General features: G+C 47.0%; 1 protein-coding gene across 2 annotated transcripts in view; it reads left to right on the top strand.

Moving 5' to 3' along the window:
• Window positions 1-12068: 12068 nt before the first annotated feature.
• LUZP1 (leucine zipper protein 1) overlaps window positions 12069-18077 on the top strand; it is a 44595-nt gene continuing 38586 nt past the window's right edge. For both annotated transcript variants that reach the window (XM_068657876.1, XM_068657878.1), the window contains exon 1: window positions 12069-12291. The gene's annotated coding sequence lies outside the window, so the exon portion shown is untranslated. The remainder of the gene's footprint in view (window positions 12292-18077) is intronic.

Raw genomic sequence — 18077 nt, 5'->3', positions numbered from 1 at the left:
CCTCCTCTTCCACAGATGCCCTTCCTGTGTTGTCCATCCTGCCTGCATCGTGTGCTTTCTGGATGGTTGTGTTCAATCTGGCACAGTCTTGTGGACACAGGGAGAGCAGAAAATACCAGGAGATGTACAGAAAGTGAAGTACACAGCTTTAACTGCACAAACTTACCTGTTTTACAGCTTGAAAACAAAACAAAACAAAAATAAAATCAAACAACAACCACAACAAAAGATACTACTGGGGCAAGAGGATAAAAGGTAAATCAAGAGTCAGGGTCAGAGCTGGAAGCCAGAGTGAAGGTCTTGGTTCCTTAGGGGCTTCAAGGAGAGAGTCAAATATGTTTTTTCAGCAGCCTATCTCACAATCTGGCCAGCATAATCCTGACATGTCCTGCTTTATACCAGCATCTGCTGAGAGCTACAGGCTTGGCTTGCCACAGAATAGAATAGAATAGAATAGAATAGAATAGAATAGAATAGAATAGAATAGAATAGAATAGAATAGAACAGAACAGAACAGAACAGAACAGAATCAGTTCAGTTGGAAGGGACCTACAAAGATCATCTGGTTCAACTGCCTGACCTCTTTAAGGCTAGCCAAAAGTTAAAGCATATCATTGAGGGCATTGTTGAAATGTCTCCTGAACATTGCAAGGCATGGGGCACCAACCACCTCACTAGGAAGCCTGTTCCAGTGTTTGACCACACTCACAGTAATGAAGTTTTTCCTCATGCCCAGTCTGAACATCTCCCGGTGCAGCTCTGTGCCATTCCCATGCATCCTGTGATCAGTTCCCAGGGAGAAGAGGCTGGCATCTCCCCCTGTGCTCCCCCTCCTCAGGGAGTTGCAGAGAGCAAGGAAGTCACCTCTTGGCCTCCTTTTCTCTAGACTAGATAACCCATGTGTCCTCAGCCTCTCCTCATGAGACATGCCTTCCAGCCCTTTTACCTGCTTTGTTGCCCTCCTCTAGTTGCTTTCAAGGACCTTAACATCCTATTTCTATTCTGGATCGCAGAACTGTGTAAAATATTCAAGGTGAGGCCACAACAATGCTAGCTGTAACAGGAGAATCACCTCTTTTGACCAGCTGGCTATGCTGTGTTTAAAAGTCAGTGAAAGTCAGTATCACCCCAAAACCACCCCTATGCCACCCCAAAATCAGGTTTGCCTTCTTGACTGCCAGGGCACACTGCTGGCTCCCGCTGAGCCTGCTGTCAACCAGCACCCCCAGATCCCTTTCAGCTGAGCTGCTCTCCAGACACGCATCTCCTAATTTGTACCTGTATCTGTCCTCATGCCTCCCCAGGTGCAGCACCCATCATTTGCCTTTGTTGAACTTCATTCTGTCGATGATTGTTCAGTGCTCCAATCTACCTAGATCCCTGTGCAAGATGTCTTGTCCCTCTAGGGAGTCAACAGCACCTCTCAGGTTAGTATCACCAGCAAATTTACTAAGGATGCACTCCACTCCTGCATCCAGATCATTGATAAAAATGTTGAACAGGACTGGTCCTAGAGTTGAACCTTGGGGAACACTGCTGGTGACCAGCTGCCAGCCAGATGTAACATGATTGACTATGACCTTTTGAGCCCTACCATTGAGTCAGTTCATCACCCAGCATAGCATTAGCCAGCTGTTTGTCTCACAGTTGGGCAATTTGTCCAGAAGGATGCTGTGAGGGAAAGTATCAAAGACCTTACTAAAATCCTGGAAGATTACGTTCATCCTATTCCCTTCATCCACCAAGTGGGTGACCTTATCATAAAAGGAGATCAAATTACTAAAAAATTACTATGCTTGGTAATAGCTTTGTTCTTCAAATGCCTTACAATCTTCTCCATAACTTTTTGAGGGACTGAGGTTTGACCAACAGGTCTGTAGTTTCCTGTCTCCATGAGAGGTCTTCTCTCATGCCCTTTTTGTTGGTGGTTGTAACACTGGCCAACTTACAGTCAGCAGGGACTTCCTCAGGCTCACCAGACCTTTGGTAAATTGCAGAAAAGGATCCAGCTATAACATCTGCTAACTCCTTCAATACTCTGGCATGAATGGCTGTCAGGCCCCGTGAATTTATGAATGCTGAGCTGATAAAACAGTTCCCTTAGAATTTTGGTGACGACAGATGGAAAGTCACTGATCCCTCAGACATGGTCGTCCAACTCTGAGGACCGGACAGCCCAAGATCTGCCGTAACTATTAAATGCTGACGCAAAAAAGGCATTAAATACTTCCACTTTCTCCTCATCCTTAGCTGTTAGGTGACCATCTGCTTCAAATATCAGTCCATATTTTCCTTTGACCTCTTGCTATTGACAAACTTGAAAAAGCTTTTTTTATTGTCTGATGACTTCATGTTGCCTAAGGCAGGGCTTGCCTTCAGACTGGTCTCTTAATAACAACTAATCCTGTTCCTACCTGATGTTCCAAGGCAGCATGCTAGCAGTGAGCCCTAAGGTCACAGTGTTCCTGAACAAACTTGGCAGCAAAGCTGCCACTTGGTTGTCCAAGTAATACTGAATTTTGGTCTGCATTTCACTGAGGGAGCATCTTCTACAGGGTCCTTCAGGTGTCCTGATACCTGGTTCTAAACTTGAAATCAAAGACTTGGAGTAGCTGATGCCAACATTTAATTAGAAATACTGATAGAGGCAACGATAGCAATTGTATCAGTCCTTGCTCAGATCTGAGGACACACAACACACTACCAGAGTAATTCACTTGGAAGGGACCTCTGGAGGTTGGTAATCTAAGGTCCTGCTCCAAGCAGGGCCAGTTGTGATATCAGACGAGGTTACTGAGGGTTTTTTTCAGCCTTCCAAGAAAGAGGATGTTGGGCATCTTTAGGTAACTTGTTCCAGTGCTTGACTGTCCTCACAGTGAAAAAGATTTTCCTTATATTGGAAGATTGTCCTTATATGGACTGGCAAGTTTCCAGCAGAGGGCCACCGAGATGATCAAGACATTGGAGCACCTCTCTTACAAGGAAAGGTGCAGAGAGCTGGGACTGTTCATCCTGGAGAAGAGGAAGGTTAGAGGAGATTTCATCAATGTGTAGAAGTACTTGAAGGGAGGGTGAAGAGGACAGAGAAGAGCCAGGAGCTACTGATATATTAGGAACCGACAGTGAAAAACTGTTAAAGTCCTCAAAGTATGTTCCTCTAAAATGGTGACAGGGTTGATAGTCCAACTGAAGTGTTTCTATACTAATGCACATAGCTGTGGTAACAGACAGAAGAAGTTGGAAGCCTCTGTGCACTTAGAAAGCTATGACCTAATCACTATCACTGAAACATGGTGGGACACGAACCATATTGAATGTACACAAGACTATGGGACCCAACAAGATGCATGCCAGGGTCCTAAGGGAATTGGCTGATGTGGTTGCTAAACCATTCTCCACATCATGTTTGAAAAGTCCTAGCTGTCAGGAGAGGTCCCCAGTGACTGGAGTAAAGGGAGTATTGCATCCCTTTTTAAAAAGGGTCACAAGGAGGATCCTGGAAACTACCCACCATTAAGTCTCACCTTGGTGCCTAGTAAGATCATGGAACAGATCCTTCTGGATGTCATGCCAAAACATATGGAGGATAGGAAGGTGATTAGAGACAGACTATATGGCTTCACTAAGGGCAAATCGTGCCTGACTGTGGTGGTTTCACCGTGCTGGGCAGCTAAACCCCACAACCGCTCTCTCACTCCCCCTCCTTTAGATGAGGAGGGGGAGAAGTAAAACAAAGAACAACTCACGGGTTGAGATAAGGATAATTTAATTAAAGGGAAATAATTATAATAATTAAATAAAGACTACCATGAACTAAACAATTTAACTAAGGGGAAATAAAACGGGAAAGGGGAAAAGGGAGGGGAAAAGGGAAAATAAAAAGAAGGGAGGAAAACAAACAAACAAAATAAATGAAAGCTATATGGAAGTGCAGAGGAAAGAAATTACTCTCTAATTCCCACAAATGAGCGATGATTGACCACGTCCTTGAAGCAAGGCCTCAACGCACGCAGCCGGTGTTCGAGAGGAGGACCGACGTCTTCTCAATGAGAGCCCACCCCTCCCCTCTTCTTCCTGTTTCCACCTTTTATTGCTGAGTGTGACATCACATGGTATGGAATATCCCTTTGATTGGTTTAGGTCAGCTGCCCTACTGATGTTTCTCTCCTCACTTTTTGCCCATCCCCTAGGAGGGTTAGAGAAAGGCCCAATACTGTGCCACTGCTGCTCAGCAGTAGACACAACACTGGTGTGATAACACTGCTGTTCCAGCTACAAGTACAGAGTACGGCACTGTATGGGCTGCTGCCGGGAAAGTTAACATTCCAGCCAGACCCAGTACACTGACTAATCCAGTGGCCTTCTACGATGGACTGACTACATCAGTGGACAAGGGAAGAGCTACTGATGTCATCTGCTTGGACTTCTGTAAGGCCTTTGATACAATTCTTCAGACTAAATCGGAGGGATATGGTTTTGATGGATGGACTGTTAGATGGACAAAGAAATGTGGCTGGATGTCTGTGCCCAGAGTAATAGTCATTGTCCAAGAGGAAATAAGTAATAAATAAGTGGTATTCCTCAAGGGTCCATGCTGGAACAAATACTATTCAGTGATACTACATCAATGATAGAGATAGTGAGATTGAGTGCATGCTCAGCAAATTTGCAGATGACACTAAGCTGAGTGATGCAGTTGATATTCTAGAGGGAAGAAATGCCAAGGGATGTCAGTGGGACCCTGACAGACTTGAGGAGTGGGCCTACGCAAAACTCATGAAGTACAACAAGGCCAAGAGCAAAGTTCTACACCTGGGTCGGGGCAATCTTCAGTATCAATACAGACTAGATGATGAATTGATTGAGAGCAGTCCTGCAGAGAAGGACGTGGAGATACTGGTGGATGAAAAAATGGGTATGAACTGGCAATGTGTGATTGCAGCCCACAAAACCAACCATATCCTCGGCTACATAAAAAGAAGCGTGGCCAGCAGGTTAACTGAGGTTATTCTCCTCCTCTGCTCTCTAGTGATACCTCACCTGTAGTATTGTTTCCAGATCTGGGGTCCCAATCCAAGGACATGGACCTGCTGGAGTGTGTCCAGAGGAGGGCCACAAAAATGATCAGGAGACTGGCACACCTCTCATGAAGAAAGATTGAGAAATTTTGGGTTGTTCAGCCTGCAGAAAATAGCTTAAATTAATTAAAGATCAATGAGAAATTGAAGCAGGGTACTTGGAAACCCATGTCTTAGGGAATTCTGCAAGAAGTCCTTGAAGAATGCAATTTCCTCTTCATCTAATCTCCTTGGTTTGGGAGGTATTATCTCTGCTTCCATACCAATGTTCTGAGCCTGCCCTTCATGAAGGACCCTTGTCTGTCCAAAGGTGTCTCCAGTGTTCAGAAGAGTACCTGGAACCTTCCTATCCAGCATCCTTCCCATAGCTGCTGGATCACAACTTGATTGACTTGCTCCACGATAGTTTCCAGCCAGAAAATTTTATCCTCTTTGTACATACATGTATACAAGTCATGCTCAGAAGAGGGAAAGGAGAGCCAGACCTGGATAGGTCAGTACTTAGAACACACCTAGAAACTAGAAGACCCAGGATCAAGTCTGTTCTCTAGTAAGTAGTAGATGGTTTTTATACAACTGAATTGCTTCTACAGATAAAACTGAACTTTGTCCTTTGGTATCGGGGGAGTGACATTGATGAAAAACAGACTTCCCAGAGAGTATTTTGGGAATACCTCACATCTACCCAATGTGAGGACTTCCATGAATCATAAAACCACAGATAATGGTCCTTTGAGAGGCTAGATGGTCTATTCACATTGCCTTATCTGGATCAACTATACTTTTGTTCTTCCCCTGTCTTGCCTACTTTCAATGATGAACAGAATGGCAAAATATTATAGAATAGAACATGATCCACTACTGTTCTTTGGGCAATTATAAGACACTGTGTAATTCAAGAGCAAAGAAACTGTCCCCTTTCTTTGATTATAGGCTAGTTCAAAAAGGCATATGGTCCAATATTACACCATTGTCAATGTTGGTAAATATTTGGTATAATGCTTGAGGAATTCATATTTGGGAAAAAAATGATGTGGCACCAGCATAGGAAAACACTAACTAAGGATCATAAATGAAAGATAAATAACATCACACAGCTGAAAGGAGGAGGCTGTTATGTCAGAGATCAATGTCCATATTTACTGTGTAATTAATCGTCTGTGGATCACAGTCAAGAGAACACAAATGCATTTCAAAGAAGGCACATGAGAGTTGCGTGATTTCTAAGAGTCTCTCCAGTTAAACTCTGGTAATATTGAGCACAAAGGTAAAGTAAAACACTTTTTTTTTTTTTTTTAATTTGTAAAGAAGTACGTATTGTAGTTGTTCCAACAGATAGTTATTTCAATGACAAATTAGAATTTATTCAAAACAGAAGAATTAGATAAATAAAAGTCAAAGCATTATGTGTTCACTGCAGAACCCTGCAATTAGATTTCAGTGTAGAATATTTCAACAACTAAGGAAGAAGACATCTGTCTTTTTTTCAATTACCAGAACTTTCCCTAGGACCTTTCAAAAAATGATAAAAAGCAGTCTCGCAATGACATTAGCCAGCTTCCCTGGCACTCTAAAAGGCATCCTTCTGGTCTCATGTGTATGCCTAATTCAGCTGATATTTTTAAGATGTCTGCTCCAGGAAGGGGTGAATACCCCCTAAACTCAGTTGACTTTAACGACATTTCCACTGCCTAGGAAGAAAGACTGAAATGAGACCGAGTCTGTACTAGAGTTGTCTAACATATTCAGACAAACCTAGCTCTGAGTGCATGTAAATCCTGTTTATTACTGCCAACAGCAACCACTACCCATTATGCTGTTCTCCAGATATGTCAGATTCTGTCTTATGATGCTGGTGAAGACAGAGATGAAGAGCCTTGGTCTAAAGATGACATGGCATTGTCACTGTAATGCCACAGCATATGCTTTGTTACCAGGAGGAAGATGGTATGAACTGAATATGACATTGTCCTATTTCCGATGTTGCTGCTTGCTTCTCAGAGATCAGTACCTTTGTTGATGTACCTTGATATGGTTGTGGGCTGTCAGGGGACATCATGGTAGAATCTTGTAACTATAACATAGGAGTCATAATAAGATGTTTCTTTTTTTTTTTTTTTTTTTTTCTTTCCCCCACTTAACTGTGTTTATTCATATTCCTGAAGTCTGTCTGGCACCTAGTGTAGCCAAGGCTCCAGCTCTGTCAGAAGCTTTTAGAAGCTAATTCAATAAATATTGGGATCCTATCATGACCCTGATGTTAATACTTAAAGGTTGAAGCCCTGGAATCAAGTAATAATGTAAGAATTTCAACTGCCATTAAGAAAACTTCTTATCTTCCTTGCAGAGCACAGCAAAAAATTTTGTTTTGATGGATGCCACTGGCTCATAAACATGTGGGCTGATTCAACTCACTAAACTGGCGAAAAGTATTCACTTCTTGTTAATTTTCTGCCAGTTTAATGAACAGAACAAATGCTAGAAGTGGTGCAACAGAAGCAGCACAGACTCAAAAGTAGTTTCAGGAGGACAGGACAGAACTGCATGTATCATCATTAGCAAGCTGTTAGATCAACTTACATACCTCATTTAAATTCACCATAGAAACAGCAAGTACAGAATAGAAAGAGCATCTGAAAAGTCACTTCAGGCACTTCACAGACTAGGAGATGACTAGATATTTTTCATAGCTACAGAGAAATCTGTTACCCGTGAGCTTGTCTAATCCCTTTTCCTACTCATACCTCTGGTGTTTGTGGCATCCTGTGGTCATGCATTTCTCATGCTATCAAGCCGTGTTTAAACTGCAAGAGCTACTTTTATTTGTTTAAACCTGCTACACCCTTCTGTTGCCAGACATGCTGACAGTTTCTGTTGCTTCCCCATACTATTTGTGATTTTATGGGTGTTTATTATCTCCCCTCCCCCCACCTCATTTCTGGTCACATTATTTACACTCTGCACCCTTTGGAATACACAACCTTTTCTGCCAAGTACTATAAGAAGAGGAAGCTGCCACGCCACAGTGACAGTCTTTGAGATAAGAAAGAGACCCTGGGGAAAGAGATCGCTGCTTTTCTCTGCTATTCTTATCAACTCTGCTATTCATATCAAGCACACAAGCACAGTGACCTTCTCCAGCCCACCCTAAACACAGCACCAACAGCATAACCTCTGCTGTATTTCCTCCTCCCTTGCCCTGTGCCTCTGCATCCTCTTTCATCTTCCTGTTCCAGCCCATATGTAGCTTGCCCCACTGCTGGTTCCCTTTATTCTTCAGGTTGAGTTGGGCTCCCTGACTTGTTCTTGTCTCCTCTGCCAATTTTTGGCAAAAGATTGCCTCTGTTGCCAAACTTTGGCTCAGCACTCCCCCCACTCCAGCCCAGAGCCCAGGTCTGCCTTCAGCACTTCTTACATCCCCACTTGTCCCTTTCTGTCATTTCTGATGTTTCCACTGAATGCACTAAGTCCCCACAAATAAGAAAGGAAAAAAATCGCTCCTTCCCCTCAGGACAGCTAGAGCTTCCTTATTTCTCATTTCCTTTAGGTCATGCATCACATTTCATTTTCTGTGAGAAAACTTTCTCTAACTCTACAACACAGCTTTTTTCACCTGTGTATCTCCTCAGACAGCTGCAGCCCTGTTGCCGCATCCATGGTATTGTCAGCTGCAGCCATGCCACTTTCCACCACAGTGGGTAGGGTGACTCCCATGCTGATCCAGAGGTCTGACACACATTGGTCCATCCAGATCCAGAGGTCTGACATTCCCTGGTTTTCCAGTCACTGTTTCTTCCTCACACTGGAATCCCCACCTGGAAGCTGGTTCAGATACAGTATTGATATCTGAACCTTCCGGCTTCTTTGTTCTTTATTTCTCCTTAGAGCTCAGCATGTTCCTCAGTATTTCCCTCACACCTCCCTTGACTGCCTCCCATCAGTCAAGCTGGGTAGTGAGGTCATTACACTCTGCCTTGTGCTTTCCTTCCAGCAGCAGTTCATTGTCCAAATACTGCTGACATATTGTGGCACAGGAGACTGAGAAGCGTCCTTCATAGTCCGTAATGAGCATGACTGTGTAGATTGCATTAATCATAGAATCATTTAAGTTGGAAAAGATCTCTAGGATCATCAGGTCCAACCATTAACCTAGACTGTCATGTCTACCACTAAACCATGTCTCTAAGCACCACATCTACACGTCTTTCAAATACCTCTTGGGATGATGACTCAACTACTTCCCCAGGCAGCCCATTCCAATGCCTCACAACCCCTTCAGTGAAGAAATTTGTCCTAATATCCAACCTAAACTGCCCCAGTGCAACTTGAAGCCATTTCATCTTGTCCTTTTGCTTGTTGCTTGGGAGAAGAGACTGAATGCATGATGAGGACTCACTAAGGCCTGGGGCACGGGCACAATAGCCATCTCTTGGCTTGAAAGGGTGGGTGCTGATTTCCCAAAACTCAAACCAGAATGCCAGTACTACCACTAGAAACCTGTCTTCCTCAGATACCCATCAACGGCTGCTAAGTAGCCTACCTGGGGGCCAAGAGTGATCCCGAACAGACCACTGCAGCCAACTGCCAACAACAAGCAGGTGCGATCCATACAGATGACACTGAAGGATACACCAAGGAGAGAGCCTATGGTGGGGAGACACATCTTATTTTCCGGCCCTTCCCTTCTCATCCTCTCCTGAATGTTGCCCCCCTCTATCCATCCCAACACCCAAACCTCCATAATGTTGAGGGCTGAACTGGGAACAAGGGTAGTAAATGCACACTGTCAGACCCATCACTCCCTTCTGCCCTAAGAAGATACCTCCACAGCATATCAGAGGTATGGGGTTTTGAGGAGATCACTGACCTTGTCCTCCTGGAGACTGTGGTACAGGAGTCTCAGCATCCCTGGTCAGTTCTACAAAAGTGTTTTCATCCCTGGGCTCCAGGGGGGGATTTCAAGAGCTGTGACTTAGCTGCCATTTCCAAAGCCTAACCTCTGCCACCCTGGGGAAACTCTTGATAGTGCTGCCAGGGGCCATAAGGTGAGCTCTGGACCTTTGGGATATGCTAGAATGATGAAGCATTTTGGTGAGCCTTCAGTAAGTATGAGTATTGCCAGCCAATTGTTGGGGGTGTCACCCCAGCTCTGCTGCGGGTCCCACTCACTACATGCAGCCTTCTACACCTGGCATCCAAAATGATGGTGCTGAACTTGGTGGCAGAGATGGGCCCTTTGACTAGTCCTTGTCCCAGACTGGATCCCCCAGGCTTCTCCCACCAGTAAAGCACAGGAGCCAACAGGTGGCATGTTGTCAGGGAGCAGAAAGCACACATTTTTTTAACTTGTTTTTTGTTTTTTTCCTTGTCCTGGGGGAGCAGTTCAGTTCACTAAATGGTTTTCCTGGTCATAAGGGCACACCATGAAATGTAAAAAAAACAATATAATTAAATGTCTTACGTGAAACTTTGTACTAACAAGATATATCACTGTTGTGTTCTTGGTATTGCATTCCTGCAACTCCATGTGAACACACACAATATTCTACCAGAGCTTTACAAGATGAATCACCTAGCACTTGAAGCATCTACCTTTGGCATTGCCTAAAATTTATCTGGAACAAATTGGAATATATATACATAATGTATTGTAATATATATACAGTATTGGACTACAGCTAACATACCTACTAGCAAAAGGGGACAATGCATTATAAGACTTCCAAGTCTGCCTGTGGGCTGGAAGCACTCACCAGCTGCTGACCCGATCCTCCTTTGACCCAGCTGGGCAGTTCAGCCCAATGCTATACAAAGGCATTGATAGCTAGCACTCTCAGTGTCCATCACCACACCACCCTCTAGGAAAAGCTCTGCATTACACTAGTCCTGGGGTTTTGCTTAATAGCAGAAAAATACTTTGAGCAACTTTTCCCATTTGGTGCTGGAAGGTCTCGTCTCCAGCTCCATCTTAACATCTTTTGGTTGCACATACCTGTGGTGGTTTTACTCATCTGGGCAGCTGAGCTCCACCACAACTGCTCTCTCACTCCCCCTCCTCAAAGGGAAAGGGGAAGAAAATAAGATGAAAAGGCCTCAAGGGTTGAGATAAGGACAGGGAAATCACTCAACAATTATCCTCACCTGTCAAGCAGTCTCAGCATAGGGAGATTAAGGTATTTTATTGCCCATTACTAAGAAGCTAGAGCAGTGAGAAACTAAAACATCTTCACACCATCAACCACATTCTATGTCCTCCCCTTGCGCAGCGCAAGAGAACAGGGAATGGGAGCTGCGGTCAGTCTACAGCACTTCATCTCCACCGCTCCTTCCCAGTCACTCTCTGCCCCTGCTCCCCATGGGGTCCCTCCCACGGGATGCCATCCTTCCCGAACTGAGCCTGTGGGGGCTGCCCACAGGCAGCAGCTCTTCAAGAACTGCTTCCACATGGCTCCGTACCATGGGGTCCATCCCCCAGAAGCAAACTGCTCCAGCACAGGCCCCTCACGGGCAGCAGCTCCCCCCAGGCCCCCTCCTCCTGCGTGGGCTCCTCTCCAAGGGCTGCAGCTCCGGCCCGGGGCCTGCTCCTGAGGGGGCTCTCCGTGGGCCGCAGCCTCCTCCAGGCCACATCCACCTGCTCCACCGGGGGCACTCAGATAAAGGCAGCTCCGGCCGCGGCCCCGGGACCAGCCGGGCGGGCAGCAGGGCCCGGCGGGCGCAGGGCCGCCCGGCTGCGCGAGGCCAGGCCAGGCCAGGACCGGCCCGGCCCGGCAGCCCCACGCCCGGCTTTCCCCCAAAATGGCCGAAGCTCCCTCAGCGGCTTCTCCCAACCACGGGGAAAGTGAAGGAAACCGGAGGACCTGGGCCCAGGCGCCGGCGGAGGGCGCCGCGAGGCGGTGCCGCGGCCGGGCCGGGCGGCACGGAGCAGGAGCGGGGCCGAGGCCCAGGACCCTCGCCCCGCCCCGCCCGGCAGCGCCGCGCTCCCGCCCCTCGCCCTGCCGGCCCCGCTCCCCCCGCGGTGACGCCAGGCGCCGCCCGGTGCCGCGGCCCGCCTCTCATTGTCAGCGGCCGGACCCGCAGCCCGAGCCCGAGCCCCGCGGGCTGCGGCTGCCCGAGTCGTGGCGCGGCTGCCCCGGCCCGGGTCGCCCCGGCGGCTGCCCGAGCGGACCGAGCGCGCCGCGGGCGGAGGCTGAGCGCGGGCGCTGCCGCCGCCCAGGTAGGCAGAGGTGGGCGCCGCGGAGGGCCGCGGGCGGGCGGGTGCCGCGGCCCCGTCCGGAGCCCCGCGACGCCGCCGCCTCCGCCCGACCGGCGGGGTGGGGAGGAATTCGAGGCATCCGCTTTGTCTGCGCTGCCGGCAGACCGCCTTGCAGCCGCCCGCGCCGGGCGGGTGCCGCGGGACCGGGGTGCCCGCGGCGTGGCGGCGGCGAGACCCCGACCGCGGCGAGGCCGCGCTGCCGGGAGCGGCCAGGCCGGGCCTGCCCCGCCGCGCCGGGGCCTGGCGGGCTCCGGCACTGGCCCCGCGCCCGCGGCCCGCGGCGGTCGCTCCGGGGAGCTCGGCGAGAGCGGTGCGGCGCCCCGCGGGGCTGCCCCGCCACCGTTGGGAGCCGCCCTCGGGCGGGCTCGGGCTGTGCTCGGTCGCCTCCGAGGAATCTCCCGAGCTCCCGGACCGGCCGTTTACTCCGGCGGGCACGGAGCGGGGTCGCGGCGCGGCCGGCCGGAAGGCACACGGCCTTTTTGCCAGGCTGGAGCGCTGCGGGTACTCTGCAAAGGCACGCAGAAATTCACCGACGGTTTGGAGATAACTAAATGCTAAATGCACGTCAAACGCTCGGTGTAGGGTTCTCTCCTACGATTGTCATGTAGTTGACCTTCTTGAGGTTTCTACGTGCTTAAGGCATGGGGTTCCTGTGAATAGCCATCAGCTTTTTTTTTTTTTTTTTTTCTTTTCTGCAACTATCTCCTTGCTTTCCTGTCAGTTATTTATTTATCTGATTTTTTTCCCAGCCCATCCCCTCTTATTTATGAAGAATAATGTTCTCCCTTTTATGTGTGAGCTTCTCTGATGCTCTCTGCCTTTGTTAAAAAGGTTAAGACTTCTTTGCTGCCTTGTCTTGAGGGAATTCATTTATTTAACATCACAAAATCTCCTTTTTCTCCTCTTAAATTTACTCAGATACTGCAGTTGGCTTTGCCAGGTGTCACAAGTTGTTGGTACGTAGAGCAAGTGAAGTAGCGGACCTTTGGTGGTTGTCTTTGATGACCACACTTCCATTGCAAATTTGCATTTTATTTTCTAATGCTACACTTGAAGCCTTTAAACCAATCAAACCCAAGTTAAAGTGACCATACCAACTAGTCAGCACCTTCTGATTAGGTGCAGTTGGATTAGATTTTAATAGGTGCATAAATGCTATTAAAATTCTCCACAAAGGCACTGAAAATAGTGCTCACAATTGCAGCATGCATTGAGGTTGTTTCTTATCAAGTCTCTAGCTGAACTGAGAGCTTCCTGGGCGGAATCTCTCCTAAGTGGCAATGCATAGTGACGATAGTAAAAGGGGAAATATTTTACAACCCTGGAGTTTTCTTCGGCATTCAAGCTTTAGAAAAAATGCAGTTACTTAGCATATGCCTACAGTCTTGTGGCAGAGACGCATTTCCTTGCCTACTGGATAATGAAGAGGGACAGTATTCCTCTGCATTTCTACTGCATGTGTGAGTACAAAACCAACAATTATGTGCTTTGGTTAGTTAATAAAAGCCTGTGGCCAGTCAATGTGTTTCAGTAGGCGCAGTGTGCTACATGGCCATTTCACATCGGTGGTACTTGCAGAAGTATAATTCCTCTATTGTGTTGGATCCACAGCAGTAAGGATGGCTGCACTGGCTCCAGTACTCAAACTCTTCCCAGTACTGATTAAGCTTGCTCATACAGCAGAAAAGGATCTGCTCTCTCTTCCTGTGTTTGCTGCCTGCCAAGCTGTTGAGCTGGACGGGCTCCCAGAAGGCTCCAAAAGGCCCTGGGGAGCACTGGCCATGCGTAGGGCTGCGAAGCAGAACCCTGCTCAGCTGTGGTGAGCACAGCCCCTGTCTGGGGTTGTGCCCTGGCAGCTGGGGCTGGTTGGGTCACCTAAGCCCCCTCTAACAGGCCAGGCCCTGGAAGTGGAGGAAAGCTTGCAAAACTGTTTGCTGTGTTTTTTTGGACATGTGGCTAAAAATTCCTGAGGGCAGGAGTAAATCAGGATAAGGAGATATAGAAGCATAGAATAACTTAAGAGTAGGCAGGTCCTTGGTAACTAACTTCCCTGCCTTTGTTCTGGTCCCAGTGGCCCTTCAGCCTCAGCTTTCCCTTAATCCTTTAAATGGTAAAACTTTCTTATTCCAGTTAAGGGCAAGCTGACAGATTTCTACTTTATAGGAAGACAAAATATGTTATGGCAACATAGTCTCTTCGCTAGCTCCTCTGGCTTTCTCTGTGCTCTGAAAATTTGGCCCAACTGCAAATAAGCTACTGAGTTTATGTATTTAACATAAGTTAGTAAACGTAGACAAAAATAGATCTTCTTGTATAAAGAGTACTCTCACATCTGGCTGTGACCAGAGATGGTAGTTAAAAACAAAACAAAAATAACAGTGTGCCTTACTAACAATGTAGGCCAAGTTATTTTGTTCTTTCGGATGAGCTGGTGATTAAATCTTTGAGCATGATCTAACCCTAGTATTGTACACAGGTACTCTGAGATTGTGCTCATCCTCTGTGAAGCCATTCCTTCCCACCAAGGGCAGCGGTCAGCAAGGAAACAAATGAGACATGCCTTATTATTTTCAGAAGTTTTTCAAAAAGTCTGGTTGGTGTAACTGAGCCAAATCACAAAATGGAACAATTTTGATGCAAATGTTAAGCTCAAATGAAGCAAATAATCTTGTTTAGGACACTGTTTGCTCTGGAAGATTGACATGATGATCAGGAGCGGCAGCATGTTTTGCACTAACTACTGAAATGCAAGTCATGGGAACTCTTAAAACATATTGGAAGGAGAGCACTTGTCTAAAACCATTGTAAAGTCTTTTTTCTTAGGTTACATTTGGATTTGTGTATGTGATACAGAAAGCACGCATTTTGAAATACTTGGTGACAGCTGATGAGCATTACTTCTTCCATCTCTGTTGCTCTGCTTCACCTTTTGATACTATTATTCCCTTTGTTTTTCACAGTCTACGTTTTTTGAGGTTTTTGAGTACTTTAACTTGATCTCTTCTACTGTCAGTGGTCACCAAACGTGGGATTCACTGCACTTATCCCAGACTCAGCTGCTTGCCTGGGTGAACAGCCAAAGGCAGACTTCTCCATCTGGTGACTGAGGTCAACCATTGCAGACACTGGATGGTCAGTCATATGTCTAGATTTGGGGACTTGGAGTTAGTGACCGATTCATTTTGATGGAAAAACCCGTGAGCGACTGATACCTGTGTGTACTGTTCCTGTGGAGTTGGTGGGATTTGTGTTGTCTCAGCAGCCTGAAAATCGGAGTGCATGAAGTATGGCATTGAATTTTAGCCAACAAAATGTGCCAGCTTAGGTCTTACCCTTTTTGTGTCTCTGTAGGTTTTGACAGCGATGTTCCCCTGTAGGGGCCCTCATCTCGACAGATAAGGGGTTGTAAGGCACAGTTCAGTTCTATGTTCTTTAACCCTCAAGCAGGGTGGAGTAAGATAGGCAAGGCTGTTTGTTGCACCTAAGTGCACTGGCAGTAGACACAGGAGCACAAACACCATACACAAGCAGTTTCTATTTCCTTCTTGGTATAACATTGCTGAGACTATTTTGGTGCTTGCTCATAGGGGTTGTACAGCAAATCTAGTGTTTATGTTACTGAACTTTTGAGATTCTCGTAGAAACACGATACAGAAAGTTGAATGCACTGTTATAATGAAGGGTTGAAAAGATGAAGGATTTTTAGAAAGTTTAAATTAGTTTAAATATGATACTCAGCCTGCTATGCAGCTTTTTGCCATGAGTATTGTGTCTGTAGCAGTGAGAGCTGGATGAGTTGTGCCAGCAGTGGAACCCATTAGGATCCACACCAGTAGCCCAGGGAATGAAATGGAGCATTTGTCTGCTTAGGAACAAGGTTGCCAAAATACACTGCTATAAAATGTAGGGAGACATTAGCTGCTAAGTTTGTTTCTGTGTGACAAACAAATGGGAGCTGATGCTCGCTGCTGTAACTTGGAGGAGACAATGGAACTTTTACATTTTCTCCAGTCACGGTTTGGGGAAATGCTAGGTCAGTGCAGGTGGGCATGGTGGTTGAAGGAGGTGGGTTTGCCTTTCCCCCTCCTCTGGCAGCTTTCTCCTCTGGGTGCTCTTTCCAGTTCTCCCCCAGCTGGTGCAGTGTACAGTGGATCTGGTGAAAGTTAATTAGCTGCCTCCAAGCCTCTTTAACCCTACGTACTTCTGTCCTAGCCGAGGACACTTGTCTGGCTGGAGCGGGGCAGCATGGGGGTAGAAGGCACAAGTAGTGCCAGGCACAGGGCAGGCCTGTCTAAAAATGACTGAATCATCAGTGTGAGGATCTGTTCTGAACACTATGAGATCAGTTTTGCAATGTTAAGGTTCCCTGATTCTATTAAGTATTGCCACGTGCATGCCCCTGTTTGCATATGCACCATCACTTTGCTTTTGTGGTGACTTTGGACACTCTGTGTCTGGGAAGCTGCAGCTCACACAAAGTACTGTCCACACTTGAGCACCAGTAGTGCAGACTTCACATTTAGAGCACTATAGTGGAAAAGTTACTGTAGTTAAGTCCAAACAATTTTGGCCCTGTGTGCCAGAGCATGTATCTTGTGCAAGGGGAAGGCTTCCCTCTGCTCCCTGTCCCACTGTGACTCGACACCGGCCATTCTGTGCTGCCTCGTCCCAGTGCTGCCCAGCCCCAGTGATCTGGGAGTCCGCAGCATGGCTGTGCTCAGTGACAGCCCTCATTCCTCCCTTCAAGGCAGAAGCAGGCTGGCTGCCTGGTGCTGCAGGCAAGTCCTGCTTCTCACATGCAGTGCTCTGGGATGAAAAGGACCTGTGCTCCCTCACCACCCTCTCGCGATCTGCCCTGGCTTGGGGAGGAATGTGTGGTGGTTTTGCCTCCTTCATGTCATGAAGGGAAAGTGTAGGCTTTGATGATTTTTATCTGTTCTGCATGTACTGGCCACTGAGTGTAAACATAGTTCTGAATTTACCTAGCTAATTGGTTTTTAAATCACAGATGAAGTCATAGTTTGACCTCCTGTGTAACCCGGGTATTAGACCTCACTTAGTTTCAAATTGACTCGTTCACCTAGCCATTTTTGAGGTTTGCAATTTTAAATTGCAAACTTGATGGTTCTCTGAGAGGTGGTTGGTGAATATAAATACGACTTTTTGCAGTGAAAGCCCTTGTTTCTTTGTTGGATTTGTGATCACTTGCTCAGAAGGAAAGGGACAGATTTCTTTCAGACACCCTGCAAACACCATTGTGGATGAGACCAGACAGATCCTTGCGTGTGCGCTGCCTGTCTCTGAAAGAGCAGAGCAGCAGGAGGAGGAAATGAGAACTGAGGCTTTCTTAGCCCTGGTTAAGAATGAACTTTGGTGGTTAATATTACAAAGCCCCTGAAGCTTGAGGCTCATGTGTCAGGCTGCACAGTAGGAGAGAAAAGCTTCTGCTTCTGTAGGAGGTGATGTGAGAGGGCTACCCAACCTGTGTCACAGCATAGCAGTCATCCTGCCAGGCAGCTGAGGGAGGCTCCCATGGCTGCAGTACGGCACCTCTCCCACTCTGGGAACCCACAGACAATGTGCAGGTCAGCCCAGCACTTGCATATAGTGGTACAGGAGTAGGCAGCAGCAAGTGCGCTGAATTGGAAATACAAGTGCCATAGTAGGAAAGGTGGAATAGAGGCTAGCAAGAAAACATTGACACTGTGTGTCAATAGTTGCCTGTGTCAATAGTTTTCAAGTTTGTG

The sequence above is a fragment of the Anas acuta genome, chromosome 21 (assembly GCF_963932015.1).
Source record: "Anas acuta chromosome 21, bAnaAcu1.1, whole genome shotgun sequence".
NCBI classification, from domain to species: Eukaryota; Metazoa; Chordata; class Aves; order Anseriformes; family Anatidae; genus Anas; species Anas acuta.
The sequence above is the reverse complement of the archived record's forward strand: the minus strand, read 5'-3'. Positions and strand labels throughout refer to the sequence as shown.